Genomic DNA, 19,593 nt, shown 5'->3' with positions numbered 1-19,593 from the left:
CTTTTCATATCAGCATTTAGCAATATCTGCCTCTATAGATGATGTAGCTGTTAGTACTGTAAGGATCCCTTAGGACAAACTCCTGTTGTAACACATTTTCTCTGCACCAAAGCCTACATAAATGTTAAATGAAGCCACTTTAAACAAATATAGGTAACAGAGGGAGAATAAGCCTGTTAACAGAATCAGCATTGCAGTCACTAAGTCATAATATTTTATTTATTTATTATCTCATAATACCTATAACAAAAGTAACTAGATGCTATAAAATAATACTTACAGACATAGAAGTTGAAATGACTTACCACATCCAACCCTTCATAAAAGCTCCTCTGACTCACAGTATCCAATGAAAGAAAGAAAAGAAAGTATAGCCCCTTTCCAAACCCCAGATAAGCTTTAGTTGAATGCCTGGCTGAACACAACAACCGTAGCACACGATGCTTTTAAAGCACAGCCTCCAAAAGAGCCTTAGACCGTCACGAAGTACCCAAGGTGTGGACCTTCAGGCTAAGGGGAGACAGAGGAAAGAAACAGACTTTTTTCCAAAAGTGGCCTACTGTCAGCTGCTGGATGAACCAAGCCAGACAATGGGAAGGGTGATGGAGAGGGCAAAGGGAACAGGAAGAAGGTTCTCAGCACACCGAACAGCAAACGCAGTACGGTAAAGGGATCCAAAGCGTTTGTGAACCTTGTGCCACACGAAAAAAACAAAAAGGTACCAAAAGCAGGGACAAGGGTTATGTGTGCTGCAAATTGGGAGTTAAGGTATGGTAGGCAATTGTGAGAAGACTACCTAGTCAAAAATATAGGGAGGAAGGTTGTCTATACTGGAAAAAAGTGGCATTGAAGGGCTCCTACCAAAAAAAAAGGCAACACTCTCCTGGTACTTGTGGCCTACCTCTCCCAAACTCAGCCTCAGCAATTTCTTTAACACTCAGAGCTTGAACAGATAGCTAGGGACAGTGCAAGGGGAGAACGATCTGTGGTCAATGAAAAGAAAACCAACAGTTTCTTTTGAGTACCTCTTTCCTCCATGGCACATCTTTTTTTTTTTTTTTTATTTCCTCCCTTTTCTTCCAAACTGAGACATGAAAACAGCATAATGCAGAGGCATTCAGATGGCACTGCCAACACAGTGTATAGGAAAACACATTCCCTCCCTGACTCTCTGATAATTTAGCTTTGTTTTAGTTTCAATCTAATGAACATTTATGCTGTAGCCAATCTTCAATTTATACCCATATAGTCCAAAGCGCAATTATATACCAAGCGGAAAATGCAGCTTTGACTCATAATAATAAGACTGGCACTGTGTCTGGCAGTTTTTCACACTCATTTTCATGCCAGTTGGGCAGTGATTTTGCCATATCTCCTAAAAAAAGGTCAGATTGGCAGACAGAAGGGGAAGACTGGGGGAGACACAATATTGGAGTAGGACATCTTCTGAGATATCCAGAAATCTCTGGAAATGGATGTGGGAGAGGCACTTTCTCAAAGAGATGTCTATGTTGAATAAAAACAAGACATGCTTTTCAGTCTGTGTTTGCTAATCCAAATTGCTCTGTCTTCGTGCTTGCTTGGAGCAGGAGTCTCTGGTTCACATAAGCCCACTGGTATGTTAGACCTTTTCCAGCACAGACCTAGTCCTATGGTGCATTTGAGTACCTGATGGTGGCAAGTGTGCTCAGAAGGCCATTTTTCAACTCTTCAAAAACAGAAGTATTGTCTAGTCCAGACTCTCTGGCAGACTTTCCATTATGGAAGGAGGTCTTGTGCTTAATTTAGAAAGTCACGACTTATGAATAGTATTCTTGGCTTTGCCTCTGACTTGCTATGAATAGCAAAGGTATCATTTAATACCCCTCTCTCTACTTAATTTTTTTCGTGAGTGATATCCAACTCTCCCAGGCAGCAGACCCTAGACTAGTCAATGTCAATTGTAAATGTGCTTTGAGATTGCAGAGTGGAAGGTGCTAAAAAACTGTTGAAGAGGAAATAGGTCCCCTGGCCATCCTTTGGAGTCCTCTCATAGTTTCAGACTATACAGCCATGCATTTCCTGTTTATGTCTTGTATAGAGTTGCTGCTGCTCAACAATGTACCAAAACAGCTCCTGGTGAAGAAATCTGCTGAGCACGATGGTCTTCATTCTGGCTGGAAGGTGGCTATGAACTCGTGTTTGGCATCTTCTTTCTCTTGGCTTAACACCAGACCCAACTGCATTTTCACCTGCTTAGCATGCTGGGAAGTCAGCTCGTCTTTTGTGTAACTTCCTTTATTTCTTTATTTTTCAACAATGGGAAAGAGTTCTTACCTGTCTCTTTGGGGGGAATTTCATGCACAGTTGGTGGTGCCCAGAAGGGAGAAGCAGATGCTTTTGAGATACTCATGGTGTCCAAAATAGAAAGCAATTTATATGGACAATTAAGAAGAGCCACACGGGACTTTAGTGGTTGGAAGCTACAAGTCTGTAAGCAGGCAATTTCTAGGACTTCAGAAAAAAAAAAAAAAAAATTGAATTCACCTGAGGCCATGCAAAAGAAGAAAAGTTATATAGAGAGAACAATTCCCAAGTTCATTCACCAGGGCATTAAGCTCCCAATTTGCAGTGGAAATGCAGTATGTGGTGTCCTGTCATCAACCGGATTTAGAGGACAAAGAATGCAGTCGTCACAAAACAGGTATGAAATGTCACAGAGAATAAAGACAAAGTAAGCTAGGGTCTTTAAAGAATATTAAAAGAGGATCTCTAAAAGGCTGTTTGTCCTGACCCTCATCTGCTATTATGCCTACGATCCTCTGATTCTCTGCACCCTAGCTCCTCCAGAGTGTTTTCTCTTCTCGTTCATGGCATTACGCAGGAAAAAGACCTGACGAAGGGACAGAAATATGGTGGAATGGGTTATATGCCTGGCATTTATTTTCTTGTCATTGTGTTTGCTCTTTTGGCATTGGGCAGACAGAGGATGTCAGAATTTTCTGTTGACCTGACATTTTTCCTGATGCTTCATCAATTAAGGCAGTTTCAGTTGCAGGTACAAAGGAGTTAAATCAAATTGCTTCAGAACAGCCCTAAGAAATCACTCGACTCTTTAAAAAAGTCTCTGGAGAGGTGATGGCTTTAGCCTGACGGATGTGCAAGCTGAAGGCTCAGCAGTCACGTTGACATTCGAAGGCATAACTGTGCTGGAGAAGGGAGAGAAATTATGTGATTTCATCCCTTCTCTAGTTGACTACAGAGCTTAGTGCACTGCCTGCACTTGTCTTTTCCCCAGATGTTGCTTTGGGTTGTCTTGTTAGGTTCAGACTGCCCCTGAGAATATGCTGCCTCTCAGCAATACAAAGAGCCAGAGGACGTTTCTCGCTCACCTCTCCATAGCCAGAGCTGGCACAGGCTCTGCAGGAACACTGAGAAATCACGCATTGACTCACTCATCGTTTATTTGCACATGTGAAGTTGAGCCTGCCTGAAAATCCCCTTATGAACTATCACCCTGCAGAATGGTGTGAGATTCTCCACCAGCTCTTCGGCTGTTGAACTGAACTGCTTCAGCTGAGCGGCTCCAAGGCTTCTGCCGCATGCAATGTGGGATCTCGCAGGGGATTTCTCCTCTGGTTGCTTGATTTAAGACAGATAAAAAGTCTGGAAACAGCCTCCCTGAAGCAGCCAGTCTCTCACAAGACTGAAACTATCATTTGAAAAGAAAGAAGGGATGGAGTGGTGAGCCTAGATATGGGGCCCAACCTACGTCAGGTACTGCTGAAATCTATACTTTCCTTGCCTTTTTCATTCAGATTTCTATGGTGAAAGGAAGTAATATCCATCAAAGAACGAAAGCTCTACTTTGTTTCAGCATCTCTTACTCATCTACCTTCATCATCTCTTGTACCCTGGATTCCCATCAGAAAGCTATTCTGCATTTTCATGTCCTTTTCCTGGCTGTTATGCTCCTAGACTTTGGCATTGTCTGAGCTAAAGTGCTTTTCCCTCTTTTTTCCTTTTCCCTCTTGTCAAAATAGTACGTCCCCCACTCACTCTTTTGTCAGTACTGTTTCTGACACAACATATACAGACCTATGGTTAAAGTAGATATCTCTGGTTTACGACATCTTTAGTTTCTTGCTATATGATGTGTTTTGTCATTCTGAATAAGAGTTTAGCTACTCACAGATAACACTGTAACTGAGGAACTTATGTGAGATGCAGTTCACATAGGGCTTGAGGTCTTGGTCTGAATCAGGAAGAACAGGGACCTGAAGTTGTCTCTTTCATAAAATGAGCATTTGGTTAATAGATATTCTGCAGCAGAGCTCTTTCCTTTCCTGAGAAAATTTGCTAAACAGAAGTTTCGTTGAACCCTGTTCATTAAAAGAAAAACATCTGATGTCTACAAACTCAAAACTTCCCATGGAATATAATAGAAAGATTTTTGTGGAATAATTCAGAACTGGTTCTACTGATAAGGTCTTTGCAATGGGAATGCCAAGATAGCCAGCAGGTCCTTTGGATACTATTTGTATTGCTGCTCTCCAGAAAAGGCATTAAAGAAGAAGGATTTATTGCCCAAAATAAAAGGTTAGCATGGAAAAGCAGAGTTCATGGGCCTCATCAGAAGCCTAGTATATCTAAGCCCACAGCTCCACTACCTTGGCAGGCATGTGAGATGAATAAATATGATACCAGCCTGCTGCTACTCAGCAGAACTTCTTGGCATAAGAACATCAAGCAGGAGATCCAGAGTCTTCTCTGTCTGATGCTTGTCATCAGCCAGGACACATGCACAAAAATTACTTCTTGTTTCCCCGTTTCACAACTGCCAAGACGTATGGGAAGGTCAAAGGAATGACATGGCAGTGGTGTGGCGTGCCTCCACTCAGTGTGCACACATGAAAAGGCTTGTTCCATAGGGATGGGGAAAAAAGGAAATGAAAGCTATGTCTTTTTTCTTTCTACCGGGTGCCAGAAGCTATGTTTTAGCTGCAGCTGAGACAACTCTAGAGAAAGAGCCTGACAGGCAGAAGGAGGGAAGCAAGAACAGTAAGACAAGACAAGATTAACCTGAAGAGAATGGGTGAAAAAAATTAAAAGAGGAAGGTCAAGAAAGTAGGAAAAAAGAAAGGGGAGAAAGAATAAAAGCAGAGGGAAATAAACCAAATAATTCATAGGTAGAGTGAAAAATAAAGAGGAGAGAAAATATTCACTGAACAGGCATAGAACAGAAGGCAGCCATACAGGTTATCAATTCCAGCCTCCAAACACTACAGACAACAATGGAATAGACATTCAGTTGAGAAACATCCATAACCTCTACTTCAATCCCCATCCCAATTCTAAGGCAGAAAACACCGCAGCCTTACAACACTTAATGCAAAAGAGCAAATGCTGCACTGACTGTAACATGTCCAACCAAGACAATGGGGTGGATGAAGGGCCTCGGGAAGATCTTAGACTCATGCAATTGCATGCAGATGAGCACACTCGGATATTTTTTGAGAGCGGATCATGCTTCACATGGCTATAGAGGAAGACCAGATGAGCAATCACTATAAACAAACCTTGCTTTTCAGTCTAGAAGAAGATTCTTTCCCGATCCCACATCCAATCAATGCTTTTAATTCAAGACACATCAGTCGGGCAGTACCACTAGGAGCACCAGCATAATGCACCTACTATCCTGTCTTTAGCCTTGGCCAATTTCTTGTTTGGGTAATTTAATGCTTCAAAAGAAGATCAATTTGGCCCTCCCCGCTCCTCATTCCTCCTACCCTTACATACACATCCAAGAGAATAAAGGACTAGGAAATGAAGGGACTTCCTCCTTTACCCCAATAGTGGTCAGTGGGAGCTCTGAAGCATGAAATTAATTAATTAAAATATAAATGTGGTGTAATTCCTTGTATGAACTCAGCAAGCTCTACTTTTTAATTATTTAAGTTTCTTGCCCTTGTTATCCTGCATGGACGGCCAGAACTTCATTCCTTTGAAGTTTAGAAACCTTCTCCTGATTTCCAAGCTAATTTATACTCATCTGATCTTTTAGCACTGCTTTTCTTCAGCTGAAACAATTCTCCATCCTGGTATTTACAAGGAGTGTATTTATGAAGAAAAACTGTACTCCTCATCTTTCTTTTGCTAGTCTAAGCGAGCCTCCCACACACAGTTTTTAAGGTCTGCCTCTTCCCCTAATCATTCTCACAATCCTTTCCTATACGTCACTTTCCCTTTTTTGATCAGAAGTGACCCAAATTGGCCACAATATTTTAAGCGAGGCCTCCTCAGTCCCTCATATCAGTGTACTACTAAAATACTTCCCTTTCTGAAAATACCCTTGGCTGATACATCCCAGAATTGCATTAATCCTTTTCAAGGCAATGTCATATTCCAGCAAAAAGGCAAAGAAAATGTGAAGCAGAAAAGGGAGATGCTGATCAGAAAAATGAAAGCATCCTGAGGAACAACAGACAGTTCTGGAGGGAGAAAAAGAAAAAAAAAACCTGTGTGCCCTGCAAACATAAAGACATAATCAGCTTTGTAGAAAAGGTAATTCAAAGGAATAATGGAAAGTCAGAAAGCCGAGGCAAGGCACATCTGTACAAAATCACAGTGCGCTGGCTTTGCACCACCTCTCAGCTTCGTGCCAAGTCTCTGACACTGCTCGCTAATGTCAGCGTTTTGGCAAAAGCAGGGCTGACGGTGTCACGCTGGTGAGGCGGGGAGGCCCTGCGTGCAAAGGAGGCAGGGCGACTGGATCTGTCTCGTGGGTCCTGAACAGGCCCTTTGCAGCAGAGCTCGTAGATTGTCTCTGCGGGGTGCAGTGCTTTTTGCCTAGTAATTTAAGAATTCGCACTCTCTGCATGCTTGTGTGTGCGTGTGTGTGTGTTATGTATGTGTATGTGTTTGACATACAAAACCTATGGTGTCTTCTCCAGACCTAAAATTTTAAGGCTAATATTTTTTAATAAAAATATTTCACTGTCCCATAGACATGCAAATATTGTCCTTTAACCTGTGAAAGAATATAAGGGAAGATCTCAAAGTGCTTTAAGAATATTAATGAAAAGTTACAATAATCCTCAGGCAGTGTATGCTTATGTATCTTCTGTGTATTCCACAAGGAGACAAAGTAAGTCCTGCGCTAAGTTGCCTCACACTTTCCATAGTGAAATGTGATTATGCCTTTTTTTAGTTATTATTTTGAAGAAAAACTTCAACACTGAAGCATTTTGCAGAACTTTAAAACAGAAGGTGGAGGGGGAGAGAAAGCTCTACATTTCGCCGTTATACAGTAAAGCTGATGGGGTTTGCCTTGTCAAAAGAGAAATAAATAAATAAAACCCAAAAAATTTTCTCACGGGTGGTTTGTAGAGCAGCACCTTTGTTTCTGACAGCGCAGAAGGAAGCTCAACTTGCAGCAGACATGCGATATGTCAATTAATTTCCATTGTATTGGCAAGAAGCAACACACACAAGACAGATTTATCAAGCTATCTGATAGTCTAAGAGCCAAGAATTCTTCTTCTAGCTCTCTCCTCTCCTCTCTGCTTCCCTCCATACACACACATGCACAAATAAAGGCAAATCTGCCACTCCTGAGAGCGTAACACTGTAAAGTTCTGCAGTTTTATTGTGGGTGTTTATCATAAAGCATCCTTATCTGCTATCTGCTTATAGAGGAGGCTTTGGTATGTTATTTCAGAGTAATAGCCGAGAGCGAGTTAAATTGCATTAACCTTTAAAGCTGGCATTAATGGGTAACCGTGTCAGGAGACTATATTACTGTACAATTTCCTTTTCCTATTCCTATGCTGGCTCTGCGTTTAGAGTATTTTTTGCTGTTAGTGCCAGCCTTACATCACAGACTTTGAGCTCTGAGCACAGTACTCATGCCCTAGGGAAGCACTCAGCTGGAAGGAATGTAGGACGGGCTTTTCCCCACCACTGACAGACAACAGGGGAGAAGGCAGGTTCTCGTGATGGAAGCTGTGCATCTTGTCCTTTGGCAATAAGGTGACTTTGGTACATGCTCCACACCCATGTTTTTCACTTGCAGTTAGGTGACTTCAGGGCTAGATTGCACTCAGAGCCTGAAGTTAGCAGGTTCGGACTTGCTATTGGACGTATCACTGCGGTATATGAGACAAGTCCCTTCTCATTGCTGCAGAAAGTTGTCAGCAGATCACTGGGAAAGAAAGACCAGAGAACTGAGATTTGTAGATGTGGGGACATATGAGCTGTACTATGTTCTCTGCTGCTCTGACAGGGAAGGCTTCTGCAAGGTACTCCAAGTGTGCAAGCCCAATTTAACAGCAGCTTTCCATGCACAGGGACAGCTGGAGCTAGTCCAGATCTATTATGGTGTAAATGGAACTGGAAAGTGGCCTACCACTTTTATCAGATATTCTATGTATTAATTATAGACGTAAAAGTCCTGCATTTAGGAATAATCGCAATAATTTATCACTTTCAGAGAACTGTAATTGCAAACACAACACAACCATTTGTCAGCTGTTTCAGATGGAAAGGAGTAGGCTGAGAGAAGGCAGCAGCCTCTTTGATCACATTTTGATTGGGAAGTGTCTTTATTACAGGTTTGGTTTCTGGACACTCCTCCCCCTCATAACTCTTCAAGCCTTCTTCGCAAGCTGCTTATCCAAAGAATACCTGTGCTTAACTCTTTTCAAAGTGCCTCCTGAGCTTTGGAGGGAGAGCTAGCAGGGCAGTGCTGTGAAAGGACACAACGTCCCCACACAACTGAGGCCACGTTTCTGAAAATATACAGCTGACAAAACCTGCAGTGATCTTCAAATCTTTCACAAACTGGGAGCAGTTGCACCTGGCATTGCGTAAGCCTAGCTTACCAAAGAGACATTTCTTCTGTGAAGGTGAAGAGGTCCGGAGTCAGTTGTAATACTTCTCAGAAAAAGTCCTGGTAGGAGCAGACTTGCCTACACCCTAGAGGTCTACATATGGGACTTGCCTCAGGTGATGCAGACGGATGTTACTTGGCTGCCATGGAGATGAGTACAACAGAAGAGCCTAAATAGAAGAGAACACGTTTTGTTTTGAAGTGTTGTTGCAATAAAGGTGCACATTAAATACAGAGTCGCTAGAGTTTCTTGCCAAAAGCTAACATTAATTGTTTAAATTAACACTGCAATTAACACGCAGCTAAAAGAAATACTTTTTTTTTTCTTTCCCTTGTTTCTTAGAAGAAAGCCATAACCGCTTGCTTCACGAGCCTCCCCTGGGAGCACACGTGCTGTGCTGCCCTTTAAAACGGAGCTGCGCAGCCTCTGATCAGCGAGGCTGGGCAGTGCAGGCTAGGGAGGCTTCCAGGACTTTGGGTGCACATAGCTTCGTGCTTCCTCATGAAACCGTTTTTGTGACAAGGATTGTGCTCAGTGGCATCTCTTTTGCCCCAGAGAGATCTGTCACAGCCCCTACCTAGGTAACCGTTTTGCCTCCTATGTTTACCATGGTAGTGCAATTCAGCAAGATGGGCATCAGCAAGTTGGGGGCTTGAACATCATTTGGGACTGTGAAGTTTTGGGCAGCTTCCTAAGCTTCCATGCCACCTACAGTCTGACCCATTTCTGCCTGGAGCTATCAATACACAGCCTTAAAGGAGTCTCTCAAAAGCCCTTACTTTTTCTTTTTTGTTTCAAACAGCAGAGATTCACTCTATTAGCTCCAGAGGTGCCAGTTACAAGCCCCAGGGTAAGACAAAAACAGGTGCACATGTACTTGCACACCAGTAAGCCTCTGCACTGGCGGGAATGACTCCAGGCCTGCAGCTCTACAGAGGGTTTTGAAACAACGTGTTGCATTCAGAGCAGTAATAAGGATCTCTCCCTAAGGAAAAAAAAATGACAATCATTGGTAGAAATGGTGTTGATTTTTCTTAATGATAAATGAAATGAAAATTTGGATGAGAATGATGGATGCCACCAGTCAGAGTTCTTCTTGTTACAGCAGCCAATGCTTCTTTATGTACCCATCTCATGAAAGTGTCAGAGATATTTAAAAAGAAAAAAAGAAGAAATATGCTAAAATTAAAATGGAGAAGAAGAAGTCATTTCACACATTTAATGGCATAATGAAGTCTTTTTAATGTAATTTTCTTTACTCTTCTGATTACATATTCACAAAGAGGATCTTCACTTCCATCTTTATTAGGCACTGTGTTTGTCATCATTATGGGTTAAGTATTTTCATAAACATTTGATGAATATTAACCATTTAAAATAAAAAATAACAGTTTATTCTCACTGCAATGACTGCTGCACATGGAGATATTAATACTAGAGCGAGTGACATGAAATTACACACCCCTGCAGCCCCATGCCTGCATGCAAGGAAGCAGTGCAGGGGCTGGGAGAGGAGACACTCTCAACCTAGCGAATATGCAGAGATGCTTGCCAAGCTGAATCCTAGCTAGACCTATAGCCAGTGCTGACAGTGATCCCAAAAGACTACCGAATCTCCCTATCAGAGATGTAGTGTTCCTGGGTCGTTTCTACAGATGTCAAAATAACAGGCTGTTTCTTTGCTGCTTTCCCAACATTACTGTACTCTTCTCTTCCCTGTGCTTGCAAGGGGCTAATCCAGCCCAGCCTTTAGTATAGCATCCTGGTTAATTCATATGTTGTCTCTAGCTGGTGCAAATGTCCTAACAAACGCATTTTTTAAACATGGTCTGTTCTCCACAGCAGAGGAGTGGCTTCCTAAAACAAACAGTTCCAGAGCCAAGTGCCACAGAAAAAGGAGAAAGAATGAATACGACAAAAGAAGGTGCATCAAAAAGGGGTTGATTGGAGTTGGGCAAAACCATAACCTGGTTAATCTGCTTTTAAGTAGAGCAGAAAAATGCAGACAGAACATTTTGGGTCAATAAGAGCACTAGTTATAATGAAATTATAACTATATTTCATTTTGATCCTTTATTTTTATTAAGAAAGATTTATTTCTCAATGACTGAGTCATTTTAAAAAAGGAAAACAATCATGTGCACTGCTTAAGCATTGTCTAACCTCTTTCTTCCATCCTGATTCTGATTCGTTTGCACTTTTATCCATTTCCTTTCCCCCAATCAACAAAACAAAAACATCAGTGATGACATCCTAATTTCCAGGAAACACATGAAAGCTCATTTCTGACAGCAGGCTATTGTAACAAAAATACCTGACCTCTTTCTCGTCAGAAGGCACGCGTGTTCCTTCACTTACCCAGAGGAAACAGGAGGCAGCTGATACCCTGGGGGCTTCCCCACCTGTAAAGCAATTTTTAGACAGCAGGCACTGGCTCACTCTTCCCCATGAGTTCCAATGCCAGCGCCAACTTGCCCTGAGGGTAAGAAGCCATAGAGCATTTTTTTTTTCTTTTTTCAAAAGAAAGAACAATATGCAAAAGGTGAGGGGAAAAGGTCCACCCGCGGATCTTATAGTGCCTCTCCCCACCTCCCCAAAGTGCAGAGCAATATTGCCAGTGCTGTCAAACATTATTAGAAGGGTCGATGTGGGAAGGAGCAGAGGGTTACTCTTTGTTGCCTTCCCAGCAATAAACTGGGTCACTTTAATTAAATCCTGTAGGTAGGGGATCCAGAGCAGAAGTCTGAAGAGCCCAAAGGCCCAATTCAAAAGATCCTGACTCGCCCCTGACTGGAGAGGGTTAACAGAAGAATTACTGGCTGATGTTTAATTAGGATTTGAGCAATGGGGATTGAGCATTAGGCTGGGGTTTGTTTAGGGCTCATGTGTGCTCAAGCGCCGAGGTAATTTCACATCGTGCTTTGCTGCGTCCTTCGCCGAGCTCAGCCAGCCAGCACCTAGTGGGAGCTAGAGTAAAAGCTCCACCTGGAGACAGCAGGAGCCTGCCTGCATCCCCGGCTGCTCGCAGCGGATGCTACCGGTGAGGATCTGCTGGGAGAGCAGGGGGCCCAGGAGCACTCATCCCCGGAATTAGCTCCTCGCTTGCTCCCCGGCTGCAGCCCTGGCACTGCTCTTCCTCCCAGCACTTAGCGCCTCTAATTCCCCGGTCCCGCAGGGAGCCGGGCACGTGCTGTGCGGGAACGGTGAGTAATCGCAGGTCTGCAGCAGGGATATGGAGGAGAGGGAGGCTATGGGAAGAAGAAAAACTTGAGCCAAAATGTCCTGCCACCCCCTGGCCACCATCTGTGGGAGAAGGCTGGTGCCTCAGAGCTACGTTTGGATCCGGACCACGCGCAGCCTCGCTGCTGGTTACCCAGTGTCACGGGATTAGGCAGCCCACCCCCTGCACAGCGCTGCAACCTGCTAGTAGCCAACATGATGCTGTATCCAAGCGGAGGATCCCACTCTTCCCTGCAATCGCATGAGAGGCTTTTCTGAGAAAGAAAAATTAAATGTGATTCTCCGCTTCACTTTGAGGCTCCTTTTCTAACCCCTCTGTCTAATTTGCATTATCTCAACTGACTGCTTTCCCAAGAAAGCTGGTGAGGTCACTGGTACAGCAGGACAAACAAGGAGGCAAGACGTAGCTCCTGGGAACCACTCACCCATCCTTGTCGGGGACAGATTTTGAAATCCTGAAGCTGAGCAGAAGTTTGCAGCTTGATATAATGTTTCAGTGCCAGGACTGAGGTGTAAACTGGTATTAAGTCTCAGGGTTCTGGGTGCTGTGAAGCAAATGGATCCTCTTCATTCTGGCTAGTGACTTGAATAGGCACAAGGAGTGGTCCCGGAATCCACATTGCCAAATTGCTGGCACAGCCTCTGTCATAGTTTTGGCCCAGGCCAGCCAGCAGCATCCCAGGGGACTCCTGGGCACAGCCTGTGATTTAGCATGGGCCAGGGATCCCTTCCCATAGGCAGCTTGCGCACGGTCGCCTTGGTCTGGAGGGAAGGAGAGCTTTGTTGCATGGAAGCAGGGCACTGCACGCCAAGCAGCCTCAATATCAGGGAACTTTTCTGAGACATATCTAGTTCCCTGGTACAGATGTAGGCTTTTTCACTGAAAGTCTGCTGGGGACCACTCAATAGAGAGAAGGGCAATCCCCTTCCAAGGCAGGATTTCCCCAGCAAGGCTGAGCCCCATAAAGGTGTGAGACCTTGTCCTGGACTTGGATAATGCCTTTCAAGCGGGGAGGGAAAAAACAGAACTAGTTGAGTTTAGCAGACGAACAAAGAATCTAAGCTATGGGGGGAAAAGTCCTTTATTCTGTTAAAAAGTGGGTGCTGTAGAGCCTGGGTGGCAAGAACAGAGACGACAAGAGAAGCGTTCAGCTCTGGCTTGCATGCCCATGTCTGGGAAGCAAGGTTCAGTATCTCTAAATAGTCTTAAACTAGACTGGCTTGTTATTAGTGGAAACCAAGCCCTTGCATGTTATTAGTCAGCAGATGGCATATAAATGTGATGTCAGGAACCAATCTAGCACGACCCACGGCAAGAAGGAGGATGATTAAACAGGGAAACGAAACAGAGCCGAGGGATGTCACAAAAGAGTCAGCACAGAGGGACTCGGATCCCCAGCAGCACAGGGGCTTTAGACCACAGAAAAAAGCTTTGCCAAGGAAAAAAAGCAAGACGTGAGTCTGTAAACAGAGCTGACCACGGGGGGATAAAGATGAAATGGAAGCAGACTTTTTTACTATCTCAATCAGGGAGAAAAAAGTGACAAGAACTGACTGAGACGCTGAAAAGTGAGTGATATGCTATTGCCAAGAATAATGCTCAAAACACTGTAACAGCTGATAGAGGTACTGAGCATCGTGAACCCAGACAGAGTAAGACTTCAGAGACATCTCTCGGTTAAAGGAAAAAACAACCAACAAACTAACCGAAAGCCTTCAGCAACAGAAAAGGGAGCAGATGTTAGTGCCAAGAGCACTAGACTCCACAGGCGACTGTGGAGTCTGCCATAAGCGACTCCCAGTGAAAAAGGCAGGTGCATCTCTCCCCTGGAATACAAACGCAGTAGAGTCTATCCTTACCCCAGCGTACTCACAGTGAGCCCTCACCTTTCTTTATTCTTATCTAGGACAAATTATGTCCCTCAAGAACTAACCCAGAAGGGCCGAAAAAAATCTCTTTCACTTCCTGGCCCCTCATATCTGTGCAAGAGACAGGGTGTTTGCCCTCCTCTGCTTTCCCACTGTTTCTCTGCTCCAGTAGCCTCATTTCCAACAATATTGTTCAGAATCAGCCCAACAGGGTCTGGGTTTGTCATTAAAAGAAACCTATATCAGACTCTTCCCAGAGAGAATAACAGGTAATTTTCTTTTCCCAAGGAACTCAGGGCTCTTTTCTAATTCTTCACTTAACTTTCTGGAGAGGTTCAGCCTCCACCTTTTGCTGGCCTATAGAACCTGCTTGTCCAGCTGGCTTCAGGCAGAAGACTCCTAACCTAGTCCTGGTGGGACCGTCTTCTGTTCCAGCCCCTTCAGGCAGATGGAGAAGAGAACAAACCGTCTCCATCAGATCTGCACCATGAGACATGCAGATACCCAAGTTATATCCAAGCAAGCTCAGGTATCTATATTAGTGTGCAGCCATATAGAGAAGCACTTTTGGGAGACTGGCCCTGGCTAGCTAGCCGTGCTTGCAGCACGGTACCCAGGCGGCTTGCCATCTTCCAGAACTGCCTGGCTCGGCTCTGCCTTGGGCATCTCTTCAGGATTCAGCGGTGTGTCATGCAAACACACCTGCAGAAGAAGGCCCTCCGATGATCTACAGCCTCCAGCAACCCAGCACAGTGTTCAGTGCAGACCCGAGAGGACGTTCCTCTGCTGGTGGTGGGCGTATTTTTATTTATTCCTTTTTGCATATATACATTGTCATGCATAATTAATGCTTCCACAGTATTTTTTTGATCTTGCATGTGATTTTTATTTTTCCCATTGCATCTCCCTTGCCTTAGCATGTGCTAGTTTATTTCTTATTTTTCTCCCCGCAGTCAACCATCCTCCCTCCCCCTTCAGTTTAGACCACTCTCCCACCTCTCTGCAACATAGGCCATCCTCCCGTATCTCTCTTTCCACCCTCCATCTCCCTCCCTTTCTGTCTTCCCTCCTTCCTCAGTACTGGCCAGCCCCCATCTCCCTCTCCCTCTCCTGTCAGCAACGCAGTTTATCGGCAGTTGCAGTCTCATCTATCAGTCCAATTCATCTTTCCCTGCAGCCTTTGGGGGAGAGCAAGAGGAAAAACCACAAGCTGCCTTCCTAAAGAAACCAGTGGCAGCCACGGGCATTAATATGAGAAGCTTGGGAAGGTGTCGTTTTTCACTCAAGCTGACATTTAAGCTGTTTCATAAATATGAAATCAAACCAAGGGCCCAGATGGGCTTCCACCCCCTCCTCTTTTGACTAAGAGTGGCTGTGATACTCTCTTCACCGGCTTAAAACAAGGGGATGACAGGAGCAAATCCCTGGGGGATGAAGGATAGAAGGAGCAACTGTTCTCAGCGATGGCACCTGTGATGTTTACACTAGTTTCAGCAAAGAGCTTCCAACTAGTACGAGAGAGCCATCAGTCACTATTGGTAGTGGCAGGTTTTCTAAGGGGGGATTTCCCTCTGAGTGCAGAAGGCAATGGGGTGGATATTTTCTCCACTCCCCCCACAAGGGATGTTGGATCTCTTTCCATCAACAGTTCGCTTATCACCATAACTCTGTTTCACACACACGCAGAGCCTGGTTTCAGGTAAGAATGAGGTACAAATCTCTCTTCCTGGTCCTTTTCAGAAACCTCTCCTGCTTACACCACTCCAGTCGCTGTGCAGCCTGTGGTACCATCATGGGTGTACAACACCTTGAGCACAGCACATCCCAGGGAACCACCACAGTTTCTAGGAGAAGTTACTGGACCAGCTGGGAGGGCTGCAACCTCACCCTCCCCTCCACTCCCATTGGAAAGCAATTCCTTTCATGGCTGGGATGAGGAAGAGGTGTCATGGGTACCTGTTAATGACCACAGATCCCAGGAGCAAGGGAAAGGAGGTAGACCCTGCCTGCTGCCATTTCCTCTTGGTACAGTAAGGATGGTCTCTGAGTTTGTCTGGGGAATCTGCTTTGTTGTGCCCACTCTGCTGGCACTGCTTCAGACCAACATCCACCCCTCTGTCCCTACAAATCTGTACTGTACGCATAGGCAAGGGGAGAGGGCCACAGCCTGAGGAGAGGAGACATGTATACGGCACCTTTATATATGCCGCTAGGTATTACTGGCAGTGATACAGCTCCTTGGGATCCACGCATTATTTACAACTGCCCTGAAATTGCTCGCCAGCCTATGTAGGATACGCTAGCACAAAGTGACCTCTCAAAGCATTGAGCTCTGCCTCTTGGCTTCACAGAGAGCCGTGTTGAGCCATGTCACACAGTCTCATCCCTCAACGCGGCGTGCCCATAGCACCTTATACCATCTGCCCCTACTGTAACCCTTGAAAAGCTATGCTCGGACTACTGTCCTCTGATGGACAGAAGCAATCTAGTTCTCAGTACAAGTTTAGCTTACCACATTTGTGAGAACAGTGAACTTTAATTGAAGTAGCTTTTCTCCTTCCCTTGTGTTTGACCCAATTATGTGTTTGCATAGAGTAACTGTCCTCCTCCAGTCTCCATTTGATTAGACCAAACAGGACAGGCTCATTTCCTCTGACATGAGGTGCTTGCCACAATCATACAGGTTTCCCGTGTTGGCATTTGCACCAGTTTTAGTTCCTCTCGCTTGAAAATGATTGACAAGAATAAGCATGGCTCTTCTAGGTGATCTCTACACCTCCTTCACACAATCACCATAGTACTGCCCTGTGTCTAGTGTGTGCTCCTCCCCTGGCACATCCTAAGATCTCATTTACCTCTTGCACGGCCATTTCAAGGTGCGAGCACATAGTTGTACTGTGATTGACTGCTACAAGCAACTCTGTCTTCTGTTTTCTTGTTTCAAACTGATAAGCCTTCAGTGTGCAGGAGAAACTCTCACTCACAGTACCCAAATCTGTGCCCTTGCAATTCATGCTGCTGTATTTCCTCACATCCCTCTTAGCCCAATCCCCACAAAACCTTGTGTGATATTCTGGCGAGTCTAGGCACTGATGATGCTGCCTGTTAAAGTTAACCCATTCCCAATTTTAGGCCAAAGTCTGCATTGAAAACATTGGTCCCAGGACCAAGGCTTAAGAACTGACCTAGCAACCTCTTTCCAGCACAGCTGCCCCTTTCCCCTCTTTCACCAGTTCCTTACTCACCTCACAACTCTTGTACTAATCCTCATCTTCTCTCATTTAACTAATAATTTCCCAGGTGGCACCATACCAAATTTTAATGAAGTGCAGATAGAGAAGATCTACTTCTTTTCCCTTGTCTAGAACATCAGTTACCTTATCAAAGACAGATATCGAGTTAGTCTGGCACAATCTCTTTTTGATAATGGCATATTGCACTATATCCCATTTTCTATTCCATGTCTTCAATTATTCTTTCCAACATAATTTGCTCTGAATCCATCTATGCCCTTGAGGCCAAAATAACAAGCCCGCAGCTGCCTAGATTGTTCTCCCTCCCTTTCTTAAATATGGGTACTACATTTGCTATTATCCAGGCAGAGGAACCCCCAGTGATTGGACAGATTTATTAAAAATCCCATCTACCAAACCTGCGATTTCATGGGCCAGTTCTTTTAGCATGCTGGGGAGGTTGATTTCCTGGCCTCCCCAGTTTGAACACAGTAAGCTCTCTGAATTGCTTCCATCTTGCATGTAATCATTGACCTTTCAGTACACTTATTCCCATTAGTCCACCTGACTTGGTCCCCACACTCTGTATTTCTGCTCTTAGGGGAAAAGTGTCCCTCTAGTTTAGAGATGTGCAAATTTTTCTCACTACGCATAGAAGCTCCACTTCTTTTTTTCATTTATAGTGTTAAGGATCCTTCTGTTGTTTCATTTCCTTTGCGGGGACTAACTCAGTTTGACTTCTGGCAATTCTCACTTCATCCCTGCACTTCCTGACCTCCCAAGACATACCTTTCTTTGTTGCTTAATCCTCTCTCCAAGGCAGCCTTGATGTGCAGGTGGACTAGGCAGTTATCAAGTGCAGCAGACTGCTGGGGGGGTAATAAAAGGGCCACACACCTATGGTTTGCTTGCCCTATGCCAAGAGTTGCAGAGTTAGCCTTGCTGTGATTGCGAACATGGATGGGGTCAGGGTGGCTCCTACTGCTGCAGGAATATGCCCTCCAAGCCACGGGAACTGCTGCTCCTACCCTCTGCTCCTCTGGATGGCAGTCAGAGAAGTAAGTTAGACCTTTCTCTCACATCCCTCTCCCAGTCCTAAATTCTTCGCTTCCCCTCCCAGAGGGATGTATCCACGTTTCACGCATGCCACCACAAGCAGCAGCCCAAGAGGCACAGATGGAAAGCTGCTTTAGGTGCAGAGTAGAAACAGGGCACTTTTGTAGCTCCTTTGGAGGTGGGGGGGGAATAGAGGCAGATCTGCATTTTGAGATGACAGTGAGGGTATTTATTGAGTAGTGGAGGGAGACAGGAAGACTCCTTTCTCTAAACACAGTTCCCTGAAATCTCCCATAACTCCTTTGCAGCCTCCCAGCTCATCTTGTCTTCTCTCAGCTCACATCTGCTCTACACTATCACCACAAATGACATCTTTGATCTTCATATTTAGGGATGGCAGCATTCAGAAATTTGTTAATACTGTAGACAATGTGCTGCTTCTGCCCTCCCCTGTTCCTCCTAGGTTCTCTGCTTGTGACTGAGATGTTTTTAAAGTTAAGCTTTTAAAAGAAGTTGGTTATTCATCTCCTCCAAGTTTGCTCCCTTTTCCTGGGATGCAAACTCCAAATAATTTTGCACTACCCACTTAAATGTATTCCCCCAGTCCTCCTCCTTTAAAGCCTCTGAGTTCCCAAGTCCAGCTGACTTACTGATTTCTTTGCTTGCACAAAGTTTTCCCTTTGGAAATAAAAGGAAACTCTCAGTTATGATTCATTCTTATTTATCCAACCACTCAGTTTTAACTGAACCATATAGCTGTAGGACTTGAAGGGACCTTGAGAGCTCACGTAGTCCATCTCTGCCCCAAGCGATGATCAGCTGTCCAGACCTCCATCACTCCTGACAGGCATGTGTTTAACCTGCTCTTTTAAACCCTCACTGGTAGAGACTCCATAACCTCCCCAAGCAATCTGTTCCTTGTATTACTCTCCCTGCCCTCAAAAAGTGTTCCCCGATGTCTCATCTGAATCTCTTTTCCTGCAATTTAAGACCATTATTGCTTGTCCTCTCTACCATGGATGCAAAGAAAAGGTTATTGTCTTTGTGGCAGCTTCCTCCTTCGTCATAAACCCTTTCAATCTTCTCTTACCAGCCTAAGCAGCTCCCAGCTTATTCAATCTTTCCTCACTAGTTGTGGTTTCTACATCTCTGAGCACTCCTGTTTTTGTTTTCTGGACTAAGTCCCGGAAACCCGCATCTTTCTTAAAATGTAGCGTCCAAAACATGATGCAGTCGAGGCTGAATTGAAAAAGGATTACTTCACATATCTTACACATGACACTTCTATTTATACATCGCAGCGTAATGTTTGCTTTGTTTGCAAC

Source organism: Balearica regulorum, chromosome 1 (genome assembly GCF_011004875.1).
Source record: "Balearica regulorum gibbericeps isolate bBalReg1 chromosome 1, bBalReg1.pri, whole genome shotgun sequence".
NCBI lineage: Eukaryota > Metazoa > Chordata > Aves > Gruiformes > Gruidae > Balearica > Balearica regulorum.
This window is presented reverse-complemented; position numbering follows the sequence as displayed.